Source organism: Trichosurus vulpecula, chromosome 5, assembly GCF_011100635.1.
Source record: "Trichosurus vulpecula isolate mTriVul1 chromosome 5, mTriVul1.pri, whole genome shotgun sequence".
Classification (NCBI taxonomy): domain Eukaryota; kingdom Metazoa; phylum Chordata; class Mammalia; order Diprotodontia; family Phalangeridae; genus Trichosurus; species Trichosurus vulpecula.
In genome coordinates, this window is record NC_050577.1 from 103,547,908 (window position 1) to 103,563,231 (window position 15,324).

Here is a 15,324-nt window from a genome sequence, read left to right on the forward strand (position 1 = left end):
TAAAACAGCAACCAAATAGCCGTAAAAGATGTGGCTCAGTGAAAATGTGCATGCCAGGAGCATGCAAATTGGGGAAGGATTCTATTACTACCAAGCCTCAACAGGGAGAGCTGGTTGTTTGCATCTCAGTGCCCAGTGGCCCCAGAGGCTGGAAATAGATCAATGGCTTATTCAAACCAGAAACTGGGGCATAGATTGATGGTACTGAGTGCAGCCGGAAATGTAAGAAATAGACAGGAGAAAACAGCTTCAGGACTGGAGACTGATGAGTTATGGGATGTGTCTCTCAAAAGGGACATGCTCCTGATAACCTAAGACAATTTATTGGTCCAAGTTTTAATCTGGTTTAGTCTTGAAGTACATTTCCCTCTTCATAGAGTGAATGTTGGTCTAGATTCACAGTAATCTAGATATCACTTAAAGAACTGCTAGTTTCCTGGGCCTACAGGTGTATAGATTTTTAGTTATATCTAATTTTCCTTTTTACTCCATTTGCACATTTCTCCTTCATCCTCTCTGTCTCTAACAAAACCAGAAGCTCCTTGTGGTACTACTTATAATTACAACCATACATTTATTATATACCTTTTTATAACTTTATGCACAAGAACAATGGAATCTAAGACCTTCCAGTGTAATTGAGGGAATTGGCAAGATCACAGGATTTTAGAGCTTGGAAATTCTGTTCATTTACATACATGGTCCTCTATCTAGGAAGAAGAAATACTTTATTGTTTCTATATACTACCATATTTATCCATTTAACATTAATCCAATATTTGTTAATTATCTACATATATGGGAAGATACAAAGTTTAGATAAGACATAGTTCCTGCCCTCATAGACAAGAAGTATGCAAAGGGAAGGGAACAAGTATTATTTATTAAGCTGACACTGTGTGCTAAGCACTTTTTAATAATAATAATAATTCATTTAGTCATTTTCAGTCATGTCTGACTCTTCATGACCCCATTTGGGGTTTTCTTGGTAGAGATACTGGAGTGGTTTGCCATTTTCTTCTCCAGCTCATTTTACAGATGAGGAATTGAGGTAAACAAGGTTAAGCAACTTGCCCAGGGTCACACAGCTAGTGTCTGAGGCTTGATTTGAACTCAAGAAGAGGAGTCATATACACATTATACACAACCACAGATATACGGATTCTGTGATGACTAACCTTAATAGATTTTGCTCTTCTCGGCAATACAAGGTTCAAAGACAACTCCAAAGGACTCATGAGGGAGAGAGCTATCTACATCCAGAGAAAGAACTATGGAGACTGAATGCAGATTGAGACAAATTGCTCTCCCTTTTTTTTCTTTTGTTATTTTTTTCTCTTTTGTTTTTGTTTTTGTTTCTTCTTTCTCATGATTCATTCCATTGGTCATAATTCTTCTTTACAACTTGACTATTGTGTAAATAAGTTCAATGCAAAGTTCTATGTAGAAGATATATCGCATTCCATGCCATCTTGTGGAGGGAGGGGGGAAGAAAATCTGGAACTCAAAATCATGCGGAACTGAGTATTGTAAACTAAAAATAAAAAATCTTAATTATAAAAAAAAGAAGAGGAGTCTTTCTGACTCTAGGCCCAGTGCTCTATCCACTGTGCCACCTTGTCACCCCCAATAATAATAATTATAATAGCTGCCATTTATATAGTGCCTATCACGTGTCAGACCCTGTGCTAAGCACTTTACAATATTATTATCCTCATTTTATAGATGAGGAAACTGAAGCAGATGGAGGTTAAGTGACTCCCCCAGGGTCACACAGCTAAGAAGGGTCTGAGGCTGGATTTGAATGCAGGTCTTCTTAATTCCAGGCCTGGTGCTCTCTTCACTGTGCCACCAGCTGTCTATATCCTGCCCCCATGGCATAGTGGGAAGGGCATTGGAAGATCTGGAAGCAATCCTTGGATACTTTCTCATAGGAAGAAATTCCTTTGTAAACCTTAGAGTCTGCACCAGCACCAGTACCAGCACAGGAAGAAATCCAGGTCACTCAAAAGGAGGGGATCCAGCATACCAGCTACCCCAACCAAAAATGCCACAGGGAACAAAGTCTAGCAATGGAACAAAACCACGATTCAGGGAATATGAGTAACCCAAAGAAGAAAATTATATTTATATTCATATCTACATATGTATATACACATGTATACATATACATTCACACATATGTGTATACATATATAGTACACCCATGCACACAATATAGTAGATTTAAAGATCCCACCAAAGAAGGAAAGAATTACTCTGTAACAGCTATAAGCTGTGACACACAAAAAAAACTGTTTTCCATAAAGGACTACATTAATATGTAATAGAAATAAAGCAATAGATTAATAAAAAGAAAGAAAATTTCTGGAGGAAGGAATTGGAAGGATAATAAGCAGTTTAGAAGAGAAATGAGGCAGCTAGGTGGCTCTAAAGTGCTGAGCCTAGAGTCTGGAAGACCTGAATTAAAATCTGGCCTTAGATACTTGCTAGCTGTGTGACCCTAGGTAAGTCACTTAACATCTATCTGCCTTGATCCACTGGAGAAGGATATGGGAAACCACTCCAGAAAACTCCATGGACAACATAGTTCATGGGGTCATGAAGAATCGGACATGACTGAACAAAGAAGAGAAATGAAACCCAAGAAACAAAATCCTGAGAAAGTAGAACAAACAAAACAGAAACCAGTGACTCCATGAGACAACAAGAAATATTAGACAAAATAAAAAAGACTGAAAAATAGAAAATAAATGAAAGATAGCTGGTACGAAAAATAGCTGAGTTGAAGAAAAGGTCAACAACAGATAGTTTAGGTTTCCTTGAACTCCCTGAAAACTAGTATTTAAAACCAGCTTGGTTGCTACATTAAACATATCACAGATCAAAACTTCTAACACCCATTAGAATGTGAGGACAAAGTGATTTTTTGAAGAAAAAAAAACACAAAAGGAAAATTCCCAGGAATGTCATAGCTAAAATCCAAGGCTCCTGTCTCAAAGGAAAAAAAATATTGCAAGCCCTCAAAAAGAATTGCAGTCAGGTTCACACAAAACCTGGCAGCTTCTACTCTAAACAAGAGGAGATCTTGGATTACGATATTGCAGAAGGCAAAAGATGCTGGGTTATAATCAAGAATGATTTGTCTTGCAAAGCTGAGTATAATCCTATGCAGAAACAAAAACAGACCCTTAATGGAAAAGAGGACTCTCAAACCTTTCTGATGAAAAGACCAGAACTGAGTAGGATCTGTGAAATGCAAACACAGGAGTCAAGAGAAATATAGAAAGATAAATTTATTTGAAAAACTGGAATGGATTGTAGGATGATGTAGCACTAAACTCTTAGAAACAAAAGCCCTTTCAGAATTGTTTTTTGGATTTGACTTACTTAATATTTTTAGTTTTCAGAAATGATTTTCGCAAGAGTTTGAATTACAAATTTTCTCCCCATTTCTACTCTCCCGCCCACTCCAAGATGGCATATATTCTGATTGCCCCATTCCCCAGTCAGCCCTTCCTTCTGTCACCCCACTCCCCATCATCCCCTTTCCCCTTACTTTCTTGTAGGGCAAGATAGATTTCTATACCCCATTGCCTGTATATCTTATTTCCTAGTTGCATGCAAAAACTTTTTTTTGAACATCTGCTTTTAAAATTTTGAGTTCCAAATTCTCTCCCTTCTTCCCTCCCCACCCACCCTCCCTAAGAAGGCAAGCAATTCAATATAGGCCACAGGTGTATCATTATGCAAAACCCTTCCACAGTACTCATGTTGTGAAAGACTAACTATATTTTGCTCCTTCCTATCCTGTCCCCCTTTATCCAATTTTCTCCCTTGACCCTGTCCCTTTTTGAAAGTGTTTGCTTTTGATTACCTCCTCCCCCTATATGCCCTTTCTTCTATTGTGCCCCCTTTTTAAATCTTCTTCCTCCTTCTTTCCTGTGGGGTAAGATACCCAATTGAGTGTGTATGTTATTCCCTCCTCAGGTCAAATCCATTGAGAGCAGGATTCACTCATTCCCCCTCACCTGCCCCCTCTTCCCTTTCTACAGAACTGCTTTTTCTTGCCACTTCTATGCAAGATAATTTACCCCACTCTATCTTTCCCTTTCTCCCTCTCTCAATATATTCCTCTCTCATCCCTTAATTTGATTTTATTTTTTAGATATCATCCCTTCATATTCAACTCACCCTGTGCCCTCTGTCTATATATACATGTATATTCCCTTCAGCTACCCTAATACTGAGGTCTCATGAATTATACACATCATCTTTCCATGTAGGAATGTAAACAAAACAGTTCCACTTTAGTAAATCCCTTATGATTTGTCTTTCTTATTCATCTTTTCATGCTTCTCTTGATTCTTGTGTTTGAAAGTCAAATTTTCTATTCACCTCTGGTCTTTTCACTGAGAAAGCTTGAAAGTCCTCCATTTTATTGAAAGTCTATATTTTGTCTTGGAGCATGATACTCAGTTTTGCTGGGTAGGTGATTCTGGGTTTTAATCCTAGCTCCACTGACCTCTGGAATATCATATTCCAAGCCCATTGATCCTTTAATGTAGAAGCTGCTAGATCTTGGGTTATTCTGATTGTGTTTCCACAATACTCAAACTGTTTCTTTTTGTCTGCTTGCAGTATTTTCTCCTTGATCTGGAAGCTCTGGAATTTGGCAACAATATTCCTAGGAGTATTCTGTTGGGAATCTTTTTCAGGAGGTGATTGGTGGATTCTTCCAATTTCTATTTTGCCCTGTGGCTCTAGAATATCAGGACACTTCTCCTTGATAATTTCTTGAAAGATGATATCTAGGCTCTTTTTTCGATCATGGCTTTCAGGTAGTCCAATAATTTTTAAATTCTCTCTCCTGGATCTATTTTCCAGGTCAGTGGTTTTTCCAATGAGATATTTCACATTGTCTTCCATTTTTTCATTCCTTTGGTTCTGCTTTATAATATCTTGATTTCTCATCAAGTCACTAGCTTCCACTTGCTCCAATCTAATTTTTAAAGTAGTATTTTCTTCAGTGGTCTTTTGGACCTCCTTTTCCGTTTGGCTAATTCTGTCTTTCAAGGCATTCTTCTCCTCATTGTCTTTTTGGAGCTCTTTTGCCATTTGAGTTAGTCTATTTTTTAAGGTGTTGTTTTCTTCAGTATATTTTTCAGTATTTTTTTGGTTCTCCTTTAGCAAGTCATTGACTTGTTTTTCATGGTTTTCTCACATCACTCTTATTTCTCTTCCCAACTTCTCCTCTACTTCTCTAACTTGCTTTTCCAAATCTTTTTTGAGCTCTTCCATGGCCTGAGAGCAGTTCATGTTTTTCTTGGAGGCTTTTGATGTAGGTTCTTTGACTTTGTTGACTTCTTCTGGCTATATGTTTTGGTCTTCTTTGTCACCAAAGAAAGATTCCAAGGTCTGAGTCTGCATCTGAGTGCATTTTCGCTGCCTGGCCATGTTCCCAGCCAACTACTTGACCCTTGAGTTTTTCTTCGGGGTATGACTGCTTGTAGAGCAGAGAACACTTTGTCCCAAGCTTGAGGGGCTGTGCTGTTGTTTTCAGAGCTGTTTCTATACAGCCAGCTCTGCCACACCAGCGCTCCTCCTTCCCCAAGAACCACTAGCCTGGACCATGACTCAGATTTAAGCAGGCTCTGCACTCACTCCTGCTCTGATCTGCCACTTAATTCCTCCCACCAGGTGGGCCTGGGGCCTGAAGCAACTGCAGATGTAGTTCTGTAGCTGCACCATCTCCACTTCCCCCCAGGCCGGTGGCCAAACCAGAACTCCCTTCGCTCTGTCCCTGAAGTTTTTCCCACTAACCTTCTCTGTTGTCTTTGGTGTTTGTGGGTTGAGAATTCTGGTAACTGCCACAGCTCACTGATTCAGGGCACTAGGGCCTGTTTTACCTGGCTCTCTGTGTGGTTGGTCCGGGCATGGCCCATGATGGGCTCTGCTCTGCTCCCCTCTTAGTTCTGTGTGATAGACCCTACCCAGTGACCATCCAGTCTCTCCTGGGCTGGAGCCCTGCTTCCGTCTGCTATTCCATGGGTTCTGCAGTTCTAGAATTTGTTGAGAGCCATTTTTTATTGGTGTTTGGAGGGTCCTGGGGGAGAGCCCTAGGCAAGTCCCTGTATTCCAGCTGCCATCTTGGCTCTTCCTCCCTTTCAGAATCTTAATGTCTTCAATTGGTATTGAGGGGATACATACATATATGTGTATATATGTAGATATATAGTCATGATTTACAGTGGGTTTTTTTTGTTCTTTAGTCATTGTGTATATAGTTTATCTCTGTTTGCTTAGCTATTCCTGTTTATATGTCTTCCCATGCTTTTCTGAGTATTATATTTTTAGGGTTTTTAGTATTAGCTTTTGATTTCATGTCACTTTCATTGGAAAATAGGTCCCTTTCCTCTAGTCTTTCCCAGAAAGCCATGCCTTGTAACAGAGAATATAAAAAGAAAGGGAGGGGGCAATGAGTCCAGGGAGTAAATCAACATATCAATCAAGTCTGATAGTATGTACAATATTCCATATTCATAGTCTCTGTAAAGTAGAGAGGGATGTTCATTTTTTTCATCCATTTTTGGGGGCCAAGCTTGATTGTTAAAGTGATTTTCTTAAAACACAAATCTGACAATATTACACCCCTACTCAATAACACTAGTGGCTCCATATCATCTCCAGGATCAAATATAAAACCTATATCTGGCATTCAAAGCCCCTCACAACCTGGGCCCCTCCTACCTTCCCCATCTTCTTACCCCTTTCTCACCCAGACATACTCTGTGACATAGAGACACTGGCCTCCTTGCTGTTCCTCAGACAGGACACCTCATCTCCCAGCTGTAGGAATTTTCATTGGCTGTTCCCTGTGCCTGAAATACTTTCCTTCTTCATCTGGAGACATCTCCTGCCTTCCCTGGCTCCCTCCAAGTCCTGGCTAAAATACTGCTTTCTACAGGAAACTTTTCCTGATATCTCCTAATGCCTTTCTTTTGTTAATTATTTACAATTTATCCTTTATATAGTTTGTTTGTGTGTTGTCTCCTCTATGAGACTGTGAGATCCTTGAGAGCAGGGAATGTCTTTTACCTTTCTTTGTCCCTTAGCATAGTGCCTTGCACACAGGAGGCACTTATTGAGTAACCAGTTATGTTTTATCTTTTTCTTTTTTTTCTTTTACTTATTTTATTTTGAACTTGAGCAACAAAAAAAGCATTTCCATAACATTATTGTAGTTATTTTGCATAAGGTTTTCCTGGTTCTGCTTACTTCTGCTGCCCTGTATTCCTCTTATTCATTGTTTGCAGCACAGTAATAGCATTCAATTACATTTATGTACCACAATTTACGTATCCATCCCCTGTTTGGTTGGCATTTACTTTATTTACAATTCTTTACTAATAAAAAATGTTGCTATGACTATTTTGGTATCTGTGGGACCTTTTTGCCTTTGATTTCCTTGGGGTATATGTCCTAGATAAAATAACAAACAAAAGAAACTCCACAAATAAAGAAAGCAAATTCTTTTCTCTTCCCTTTTGAAAACAGTGGTACCTCCTCCCACATACTCCTAACCCCAAGGCAGTATTGTGTCTTATCTTTTGAATCTTAGAATGACATTGTACTTGACAATTCCAAAGAACTCATGATAAAAAAAATGCTATCCACTTCTGGAGAGAGAACTGATGATCCCTGAGTGCAGATTAAAGCATTCACTTTATTCTTCTTGCTTTTGCCTCCCTTACAGCATGGTTAATACGGAAATGTTTTGCATGACTTCATATGGACAATGGGTATCATATTTCTTCCTTTCTCAATGAGTGGGATACAGGGTGGAGGAAGGGAGAAAATTTGGATCTGAAAATAAAAATAAATTAACAAAAACACAAGATAAATAAAATACAATATATTCATATACATATATATGTATATATGTGTATATCTAGGACATATACCCCAAGAAAAACATGAATTGGGCTCAGGCCGTGGAAGAGCTCAAAAAGGATTTGGAAAAGCAAGTTAGAGAAGTAGAGGAAAAATTAGGAAGAGAAATAAGAGTGATGTGAGAAAACCATGAAAAACAAGTCAATGACTTGCTAAAGGAGACCCAAAAAAATACTGAAGAAAATAACACCTTAAAAAATAGACTAACTCAAATGGCAAAAGAGCTCCAAAAAGCCAATGAGGAGAAGAATGCCTTGAAAAGCAGAATTAGCCAAATGGAAAAGGATGTCCAAAAGACCACTGAAGAAAATGCTATCTTAAAAATGAGACTGGAGCAAGTGGAAGCTAGTGACTTGATGAGAAATCAAGATATTATAAAACAGAACCAAAGGAGTGAAAAAAATGGAAGACAATGTGAAATATCTCATTGGAAAAACCACTGACCTGGAAAATAGATCCAGGAGAGATAATTTAAAAATTATTGGACTACCTGAAAGCCATGATCAAAAAAAGAGCCTAGATATCATCTTTCAAGAAATTATCAAGGAGAAGTGTCCTGATATTCTAGAGCCACAGGGCAAAATAGAAATTGAAAGAATCCATCGATCACCTCCTCAAATAGATCCCCAAAAGAAATCTCCTACAAATATTGTTGCCAAATTCCAGAGCTCCCAGATCAAGGAGAAAATATTGCAAACAGCCAGAAAGAAACAATTTGAGTATTGTGGAAACACAATCAGAATAACCCAAGATCTAGCAGCTTCTACATTAAGAGATCGAAGGACCTGGAATACGACATTCTGGAGGTCAAAGGAGCTAGGATTAAAACCAAGAATCACCTACCCAGCAAAACTGAGTATCATGCTCCAAGACAAAATATAGACTTTCAATAAAATGGAGGACTTTCAAGCTTTCTCAGTGTAAAGACCAGAGCTGAACAGAAAATTTGACTTTCAGACACAAGAATCAAGAGAAGCATGAAAAGGTAATCAAGAAAAAGAACAAGAAAAAGAAATTGCATGGGACTTACTAAAGTTGAGCTGTTTTGTTTACATTCCTACATGGAAAGATGTTGTGTATGATTCATGAGACCTCAGAATTAGGGTAGCTGAAGGGAATATGCATATATATATATATATATATATATATGTTTATGTATATATATGTATAAGTGAATGTGTATGTATGTATATATGTATATGTGTGTGTGTGTGTATATATATATATATATATATATATATATATATATATATATGGAGAGAGAGAGAGAGAGAGAGCAAGCACAGGGTGAGTTGAAAATGAAGGGAAGATATCTAAAAGAAATAAAATCAAATTAAGGGATGAGAGAGGAATATATTGAGAGAGGGAGATAGGGAGAGATAGAATGGGGTAAATTATCTCGCAGAAAAGTGGCAAGAAAAAGCAGTTCTGTAGGAAGAGAAGAGAAGGCAGGTGAGGGGGAATGAGTGAATCTTGCTCTCATCAGATTTGACCTGAGGAGGGAATACCATATATACTCAATTGGGTATCTTACCCCACAGGAAAGAAGAAGGAAGAAGATAAAAAAGGGGGGGGATGATAGAAGGGAGGGCAGATGGGGGTGGAGGTAATCAAAAAGAAACACTTTTGAAAGGGGACCGGGTCAAGAGAGAAAACTGGATAAAGGGGATAGGTTAGGAAGGAGCAAAATGTAGTTAGTCTTTCACAACATGAGTATTGTGGAAGGGTTATACATAATGATACACATGTGGCCTATGTTGAATTGCTTGACTTTTTAGGGAGGGTGGGTGGGAAGGGAAGAGGGGAGAAAATGTGGAACTCAAAGTTTTAAAAACAGATGTTCAAAAACAAAAAAAAATTTTTTGCATGCAACTAGAAAATAAAATACACAGGCAATGGGGCGTAGAAATTGATCTTGCCCTACAAGAAAGGAAGGGAAAAGGGGATGGGAGGGGAGTGGGTTGACAGAAGGGAGGGCTGACTGGGGAACAGGGCAACCAGAATATATGCCACCTTGGAGTGGGGGGGGGGGAGGGTAGAAATGGGGAGAAAATTTGTAGTTCAAACTCTTGTGAAAATCAATGCTGAAAACTAAATATATTAAATAAATAAATAAAAAAGACAAAAAAATAAAGACCAAGACGTTCTACACCTGAACTTTGAAATCACAGTCCCAGATGTGCTTATGCAAGCTTATAAAAGCAGCTTATAAAAGCAGCTTATAAAAGCAGCACTGAAAGAATGAAAATGAAAATCAGACTGATTGGTCCAAACATCCATAGAAGAGTCTTGTACTAAAAGGGTCAGCACTAAGATTGATTCAGGAGGTATCTGAAGGGGAAGAATGAACATTCCAATGGTGTAGGAGAAAATCTTGGACCTTATTAATGCAGTAAAAAGGAAAAACAAAAACTGTCAATAACTACTGACCTATATTCTCACTTTCACATCTATTAATATTTTTTGAAAATTATTTCCACACAATGAAGGTGTATTTGATTAAACTATTGGTAGAGAATAGGCAAATGTACATAAATAAGTGGACTATGTCTCTACTATCTCACAACTGATTAAAACGTGTAGAGAAATACAAAATTCCATGATGTTTGTTGGGTGTTGACTATAAAAAAGCATTTGATTTGTTAGAGGAAAATGAAACCTTAAAGTATTCTTTAAACAAGTGTGTGCCAGCTGCTTACTTTGTAGACATTTTTGGGGCTGCTCATACTTGGATAGTTTTCCTCTTTTCTGCAACCTACAGAAAAGTAAGCTTTTTCTTGCTTACTTATGTAATTATTTAACCAGCAAGATCTTATTGGCATAGTATGATGCTTCAGACTAACCAAGTGGTTTTATCAGAGGACACTTAGTAGGCATGAGCTGGCTTTCTCAAAGCCTGCAATATTTCTGTCAGTCACCAGAGGGCGCTCTTAGACTACTTATACTGTAGTCTGGAACTCCTGGCTAATGGCTAGATACTGGGTTTTTTGGTATTGTTTTATTTTGTTTTGTGTTTGGGTGAAAAGCAATAGAGTACCACTTTGAAAAATTAAAATAATAGAAATTTCAATATGGCCTAATCACTGGCTCTGCATCTCAACATGCTCTCTGCATCTCATATTTAGGAAATTTCTTGTTATTTTTAATTAACCTTATTCATGAGACTCAGACAATCAACTTTTAGCAGTCACATGATTTATTCAGATGGGACAAAATTAAAAAGTAAAACAACTAACAAGCCCAATCATCTCATTGTCCAATCTTCTCACCATTGTCAATGATTTCAAAGAAATGGGAGGAAGGAATATAGGAATGATTTGTATATCTGGGAGTGCTTGTCAGCTGGGGAGCAAAGAAGCATTGTGGGAGAGGAGTTTGTCTTTCCTCTGTTTCACCAACTTATATAACTCTCAAAAACTGCTAGTCTTGGTGCCCGGAAATTGCACCCTGCTTTAGATCTGACTCATCCAACCAACGTTGACTCCCATAGTCCTAGTTACTAGCTTGTGTCATTTCTCTAGATTCTGATCTTTCCCCCATTCCACCCTTGACTTCACCATGGAGTACACCCAAAATATGTAAATAGTAACCATTTCTCTTTTGGCCAGTAAGACTATGGGTCTTCCCTTCTCGGTTCGATTTTATTTTAAATTAAAGGGGCCATTTCTTGACTCACATCTTAGAGGCCTATTCACTGAATGGGCATTGCCTCACTTAAAGTGAGAACTTGAAAAGACCTTAGCTTAAAAAGGCCAAGGTGTCTCACTGCATCCTGGGCCATTTCCGGTCATCGTGATCGATATCTGGCTGCTGGACCCAGATGATTCTGGAGAAGAAAATGAGACTGGTGACTTTGCACAGCCCTCCCTCACTCAAATCAAATTCAATTGCAAGTCATGTCATCATCTCCCTGATGTCATGGTCCTCTTAGAGAATGAAGGAGAAACCACACAAGACCCATACTAGGAGCTAGTAAACATAAGTAGCAGGTGGCTGCCAATCTCAGGAGGCTCTTTATTCATGGCTGTATGAAAGGAATGAAATGGAACAGTGAACTAGACAATAGGAAGCATAATGGATCAGATATCTTTTTCAAAGGTAAATCCAGTGGAAGGCCAAAAATGATGATTGATCAGCCAATACTATCATATACAAAATTGCACCCCTTTCTCTTGACCTCTCTCCTATTTACATTCCTGAATTGGCCTTGCGTTTGGGGAATGGTTGTACATATATCACATTTTCCCTGACTTCGTATTGTGTGTGTGTGTGTGTGTGTGTATGTGTGTGTTATATTCTCTAAAATAATAAAGCTATGGAATTCTCATCCAAAAGATCCCTAGCTTCCATGGGGAGGACAAAAGGATACTGGTGATAGCCTGTTTATGGGCTCCAAGGAGCCCATTTTTCTTATCACTGACTTCTAGGATCTGGAGTGTGAACTTGAACCTTGCTACTAGCCTCATAGAAAAAATAGAGATATATGTTGATACAATTAGGTGGTTTGGGGACTCAAATGTCTATATCTGAAGAATAATTATTTAATGGGTTGTTGTCACCTTCAAGGGAGAAATATAAAGGAGTCACCTAAGAATTCATTTTTTTCTTTGCATTCCCAGCCCCTAACATGGTGTCTGGCACTTATTAAGTTGGCAGAATAAGTGCTTACTGATTGAATGATCTATCCTTATTGATTTGCTATTCAACCTTTTTATTTTATTAATGACTAAGATGAAGGCATAAATGGCATGTTTGTCAAATTTCCAGAGGATGAAATGTGAGATAGTTAATATATTAAGTGAAAGTCTGATCTAAAAAGATCTCAACAGGCTAGCACACCTGGTAGTTAGAATAAGAATACAGTTAATAGAAATAAATGTGTATTTTATAAGGGTTTCACAAATCAACTTCACAAATACAGAATGGAAGAAATGTGGCTAGTTAACAGTCTATATGAAAAAATGTTTAGGAGTTTTAATGGATCACAAACTCAATGTAATAGTGTAAGATAAGCCTAAACATGCTATTTGAGGTTACATTAAGAATGGTGTAGTGTTTAGAATGAGGGATGTCATTGTTCACTAGACTGTGTTCTTGTCACATCATATTTGGTGCAATGTGTTTAGTTCTTGGCACAAAATTTTAGGAGAAACATAGTAAAACTGGAGCATATCCACAAGAGGGCAAGTAGGGTGAGAGGCCAGGAGAACACACTATAAAAGGATAGTTTGAATGAGCTTAGAATCCTTAGCCTGGAGAATTAAAGGTTTAGAGGGAACATGATGGTGAGCTTTGAACTTTTTGAGGCTTTGGCATATGATAGAAGGATTAAGCCCATTCTGTTTGGCCATAGCAGGTAAGATTAAGAGCGACAAATGTTATTGAGAAGAAAATTTTAGCATCAATGTAAGGAAAATGTCTCTTAATGATTAGCACTATACCAAAATGGAACGGGGCTCCTTGGGAGGAAGTGGATCCCTCACTGGACATATCTTCTCTTTATGTAACTTTTATGGTATGAGGGAAGCTGTAAGTTAGAGCTGTGCTCAAATCTAATGGAGATCTAATATAGATCTGCCCATCTGAATTGTACCTCGTGGGCTGACTCCTAATTGTCTGTCCCCAAGAAGGGCACTTAGTAAGCACTGGGCTGGCACAGTAGCTTAGTCCAATAGAGTTCACTGAGCACCCTGCAGGAGGAGATAGTGTGCTATGGAGGAAGAATGTTGTTTAGTCCTGTTTAGTCCAGCCCTGCTTTCTAGTTTTAACTGGCTAGGGCTCAGCAACCTCAACTCCAGTTTGACAATAGGAGAGTAACCCTTCTTACCAAATGAAAGGCCATAATTTTGGGATGATGGGAGTTAAGGGTGAGGAGATTGTAGAGAAGTTGGCTCTCAGGGTAAAGGGTCTGCGTTTACTAGTGGTCCGTTGTTCTGCTCAAAGGTCAGAATCCTCATTTTTTGTGAATTGATTGTCTTCTTGGATGGAGACTTGACATATATTTTGTCAAGAATTGTACATCTAGGAAGAAAAGCTATAGTCACTGGCTGGATAATAACAGCAATAGCTAATGTATACACAGCAGCTTACAAATACAAAATAGTACACATACATCGTCTTAGTTGATCCTCACAACGATTCTATGAAGCATGTAGTTATAATGATCATTTATCCTCATTTTGCAAATGAATAAACCGAGGTGGGGAGAGATTAAATTATTTGTCCTTAGTCATGTCTTTAGTGCATACTGTGTTTCCTCCTAGTTTATGCACCTATGCATTATTTTGAATTACAATTATTTGTATATGTTACCATTTCCCTTCTCCTTTCATGCTAGATGGGAAGCTGCATGAAGGCAGGGAATAAGTCTATTTTAAAAATATTTTATTTTTTCCAATTACATGTAAACATTTGTAACATTCATTTTAAAAAATTTTGAGCTCCAAATTCTTTCCCTCCCTCCTTTCCCCTGTCATTGAAAAGGTAAACAATTTAATATAGATTGTACATGTGTAGTCATCCAAAACATATTTCCATATCAGTCATGTTGTGAAAGAAAACACAGACAAAAAACCCAAGAAAAATAAAGTTTAAAAAGTATGCTTTGATCTGCATTCAGACGCCATCAGTCATTTTTTTTTTCTGGAGGTAGATAGCACTGAGTCCTTTGGAATTGTCTAAATCATTGTATTGCTGAGAATAGCTAAATCATTCATAATCTATCATTACAATATTGCTCTTACTGTGTACAATGTTTTCCTGATTCTGCTTACTTCGCTTTGCATTAGTTTATGTATTTCTTTTCATGTTTAACTGAAAGCATCCTGCTCATCATTTCTTTTAGGACAATAACAGCCCATCATAGTCACATACTACAACTTGTTCAGCCATTCCCCAATTGACAGGTATCCCCTCAATTCCCAATTTTTTTGCCATCATAAAAAGGGGTGCTATAAATACTTGTGCATATATAGGTCCTCTCCCCCCCCCCCCCCGCCTTTTAAAAATCTCTTTGGGATACAGACTGAATAGTGCCATTTCTGGGTCAAAGGGTATGCACATATTTATAACCTTTTGGATATAGTTCAAAATTGCTCTCCACAATGGTTGGATCAGATCATAACTCCACCAACAGTGAATTAGTATCCCAATTTTCCCACATCCCTTCCAACATTTGTTATTTTTCTTTTCGCTCATATTAACCAATCTGATAGATGTGAATTGGTACCTCAGAGTTGTTTTAATTTGCATTTCTCCAACAGTGATGTAGAGATTTTTTTATATGACTATAGATAACTTTCATTTCTTCATCTGAAAACTGTCCGTTCATATCCTTTGACCATTTATCAGTTGGGGAATAATTTGTACTCC